We start from the raw sequence: 4,950 nt of genomic DNA on the forward strand, positions 1-4,950 counted from the left end.
GTCCAAATGTTCTGACTGCAGTCTGTTTTGCCAACATGAAGACCAAGTGAGAGCTCTGGAAAATATGCACGCTGCAGTTACAGTGTTCGGATAATTGCTGCTGATATGTACAGGTGGATCAGGAAACACAACTAGGTTTGATGAGCTGCCAGTCTCATTACAGACTAATGGGGAATCCGTTTTCGCATTGCTATTGTTTACATGATTTACCAGCAAACCAATTTGCTCAAATGATTGTGATGAGTAGTCAGGTCATAATCTGTATATTATGAGCAGTTAGGTCCCTTGCCACCTATTAAAACTTCCTATGGATTTTTCAAAGTGTGTTCAGTGAAATCTATTGATCATATCCTTAACAGGATTTCATAATTAATATGACAGTTGGAGAGTCTACATTTATCTTGAACTTCTGCAAACTGGTATTTGCCCAAAGCTTGTTCACGTTGCTTTCCAAAAAAAATTTCAACTGAAGATTTTCAACACTCCTTAATTTTCTTAATCATGAAATTCCTAATTCTAAAAATAAGAGCCTAATTTAAATAAATATATATTTTTACAATTGCATGATCAAACATATCCATCTTTTGTGTTTTTAATGCCTTAACGTGCTCTTACACCTCTTTCAAAATCCTGGTCTTACTTGATTACTCTTAGCCAGAGCCATTGGGATGAATGTTATACACCTACCCCACTGCCAACGGATTTATAGGTAACAAAGTCTTGTAAAATCCAGCAGGCAGCTGCCCACTGTCTGTCTAATTGGCTGGCAGCTGTCTAAGTGGCACCTCCTCCAAAGACAGGGCAGAGTCTTACCTCAAAGCAATGGATGCTACTCACAGGATTAAATCCCTTGTGGAATTGTGGATGGACTGCCCTATAGATCAGTGCAGTGGGAACTTATTATGCTGTAAACGTCAGCCCACTGGGAGTTAAATTTGAATTATCTGAATTTCCCAAGATACATCCATACAAGTCAGCAAGATTGATGGAAGCTATTTTGGCGCGGCATGGTGGCTCAGTGGTTAGCACTGATGCTTTACAGTGCCAGGGACCCAGGTTCGATTCCTGCCTCGGGTGACTGTCTGTTTGGAGTTTGTACATTCTCCCTGTGTCTGATTGGGTTTTCTCCCACAATACAAAGATGCGCAGGTCAGGTGAATTGGCCATGCCAAATTGTCCATTGAGCTAGGTGCATTAGCCAGAGGAAAATGAGTCTGGGTGGGTTACTCTTCGGAGGGTCGATGTGGACTTGTTGGGCCAAATGGCCTGTTTCCATATCGTAGGGAATCTAATCAACATTATTGACTTCATTCTCCCCTTCTAGGATTCAGGTTTATGTCATGATCTGAACTCCCATTTGAGTCCTTTCTCTACCAGATGGTGTCTGCACTTAGGAAATGGATCATCATCAGTATACACTGTGCTCCTTTCATAAGAACTCTAAATGTAGGGAGACCCACCTTCACATGCCCCTGCCTTCATCAGCAATAGGCTTTTGCCCGACTCCATGGAAACTCTGCTACGAAGCTAGGACCGAGCAAGTCCAGGTCCCAGCCTAATATTTATCACATCATATGTACACTCAGTGTAGTTATGGCAGCAGCGCACAGGAAAGGAAAGGAATTTTATAAGCACGAGTACCCACCAATATTAGGTTTATATCTGTATATTTTAAAAACTACAAGACACATTGACCCTTATATTTTCACTTCCAGATCAGGAGGGCAGAGAGAGGACATTTGCCAGCTCCACAAACCCAAACTGGAAAGAGTGCTGTGGTAGGTGGGATATCTGTTCTGAGATGGTGTAGTTCTTTGAATGGTGGACAAGAGTTAAGAGTTGAGGCTGCTGATATAGACTGGGTGCAAGGTCTACATCTGTGTATTAGCATTTTATTGAATTAGTGCATTAAAAAAGACAATATGAAAATCATCTTTCCAGACTTCATATCCTTTCCACAAAACACTCTCCATGCCAACCATCCCAGTCCCACGCCACCTCATAGCCTTCATACCAGCTTATGTACATCTACTCATCCCCATATCCCCTCTTAGTCTTTCTGCCCCTCTATCCACACTCTACTGTCCTTAATACCCCCGAACAACTCTATGCTACTGCACCCGCTACCAACCTTTGCCTCCTACCCACCACCTTGGTAGCTTTGACCATTCTTTGACAGTTCCAATGGGTTTATGCACTTTTTAGGTACATTCTTGTCTACTTTTTGCAGTCTACTTTTTAACTGCACCTCCCCCACCTCCCCCCATCACCCCCCACCCAACCCTGCCAATCTTGTGAAGGATATCTGACACAGGCCCAATGGTCCCCCGATAGCCCTCTATCCAAGGTGCCCTGACATCATATTCACTGGGACACCTCACCTCTCCAAAAGGTTACTTTGGTTATCAAAAATTAATTCCCTGTAGTGGACATGTGCTAACCTGGTCTGCTCCGTGCACTCTGTGTTTCAGAAAGTGGCACTACTGACACAATATTGAAGGGGAGACAACTGGCCATTCAAAAGGCCAGCCATCTCTATGAATGACAAACCCATTTCTGCAAACATCAGGCATGTTTTTGGGACCTTCCACTATTCTTGCCATAAAAGGGAGGTTCTCTGTCACAATACGAATCTTAGCCATTGGCCTTTTTTATGTGTCCCAGTGATCTGGTGTGTTCTCTGATCAAACAGAAGCCTGTGGTCTAATGCTTACAACAAGGATATAACCAGAGCTAATGGGTTTATTTGTTTCTACACTGTAATGATAATTGTCATTGAATTCCAATAATCAGGGTAATTACCATTACCTAATGAGCCTTTCGATTTATTAGTGAAACCTGAAAAGCAAAATAATGGAATCATTATAGAGAAAGTCTGCCTAATATACAATATCTTGCTTAGATTTGCATCTGTGCATGGGCATGAGGTAACTTGGAGGACATGCTTGGAAATGGTGTGTTTGAGGAGGCTGTACAGATGTTCATTTCAGCACCTCAGTTATAGTGAGAGAAAGAAGAGAGTGTAGCACAACTTACTCAGAGCTTAGAAAGATCCAAAGAGGGCAAGTTCCAAACCACGATGTACATCAATCCCAATTCAACTGAAGAGGTATGTAAATATTAAAGGAGAGACAGACAGAAGGGAAGCAAAACAAAAAGTTTAAGAGCAGAGTTAAAAACAAAATTAAAGTGCCAACAAAAACTTACAGAAGGAATTTATCAAGATTATAAAAATTAGTAAAGTATTCTATTGATACATATGTAACAAAGGAAAAAAAAAATATAAGAATTGAGCCACTAAAAGTTGAGCTAGACAATCTCATAGGTAATGATAGAGAAATAGCAGAGATGTACTGTTTTTATTTTCAAAGAGGATATGAAAATAATCAATGAGTATAAAGATAACATCAATACCGTTGAAATAATTAATAATAAAACAATAGAAAAACTAACTTAACTAAAGGATGGTAAGATCCTCCGGGCACACTGAAGAAAGCTAGAAGGAGGTTGTGGAGGTATTAGTTTATGGTTACACAGCAAAGGAAGTAGCACCAGACAACAGATAGTTGGTGTTGTTCTCAGATACAAAAAGGAAGATAGAACAAACCTGGAAACAATCGATCAGTCAGTTAATTACATTGATAGAAAAGTGATAGTGATAGTGGTTGAAATCAACTATCAGACTTTTTCTTGCACTGTTTGATTTTATCACCAGGGTAACTTACATGGATTAAAATAAAAAGGAAAGTTTTAAGAAAAGGAAAATCATTAACTAAAGTGGTCACTTAACAAGGTGCATTAAAAAATCAATAAACAAGAACCAGGCTGAACTGAAATTCCCATATTAACACAATGACTTAAAGCAGTCACTCCATTTTGATTTATACCTTTCTGAAAGTTTCAGATATTGGGATGAATATTGCCTGCAGATTATCCAGCTTGGGACAAACAATGAAGCCAGGCATAGGAATATGCAAAGAAACTATATCAGACAGTAACCTTTTGGATAGAGCAGAAAACCAACGGATTTGTAAAAGCAGTGTTAGAATGCTTACTTCCTCTCTCCTTGATTCAGCCTCTCAACAAACAACATCTGCAGTGATTGGACTGTGGTCAGCCAGGTGGGATCTCTGAAGTGGCACATTACTATGGGGAGCAAGAGTAATTGTCCTGAGCAATGGCCTCTGCCAGATACTGGCTGAACTCCACCAGGGTCATTCAGGGTTTCCAAAATGAAGATGTTGGCATGATCTTATGCCTGGTGACCAGGTTTGGATGCAGACATAGCCGTGTTGATGGGGCTAGGTGCCCAGTGTGCCAACAAGGACAGAAATTACTGCCAGCAGCTCCTGAATGTGGAAGTGGTCAGGTAAACCTCAGATGTGGTTGCATGTCAACTATACAGGCCCTTTCATGGGCTGTATGTTTTTAGTCATTGTGGACGCCCAGTTAAAGTGGCTGGATGTACATTGAGTTTATTCACCAAACACATGGATAATGCTTGAAAAGTTGGGAGTATTTTTTGCAACACATGGACTCCTGAGTGGTGTTGGTCACAGATAATGGGCCATCACTTACCAGCAGGGAATTTGAGTGTTTCGTAAAGTTTAATAGCATTTGGCATATAAGCACAGTTCAACACCATCCATCATCAATCAACCAATGGTCTGGCAGAAAGTGTAGTCAAAACTTTGAAGGCAGGCCTAAAGAAACAGCCTATAGCTTCACTCAATACAAAAACAGGCCCAATTCCTGTTTGATTATAGGATGACCTCTCATGCAACCAGCAGAGCTGTTGATGGGGAGAAGACTCTGCACCACCTGACCTTCCTGGACATTTTGGGGAGGAGGGTGCAGTTTTAGGGGGAGGAGGTTGAAATGGCATCAGGGATGCCGATACCAGACACAGGAGAGACGGTCTACTTCAGGAGATGAAGTTTACTGTTGAAG

Source organism: Chiloscyllium plagiosum, chromosome 5 (genome assembly GCF_004010195.1).
Source record: "Chiloscyllium plagiosum isolate BGI_BamShark_2017 chromosome 5, ASM401019v2, whole genome shotgun sequence".
Classification (NCBI taxonomy): Eukaryota; Metazoa; Chordata; class Chondrichthyes; order Orectolobiformes; family Hemiscylliidae; genus Chiloscyllium; species Chiloscyllium plagiosum.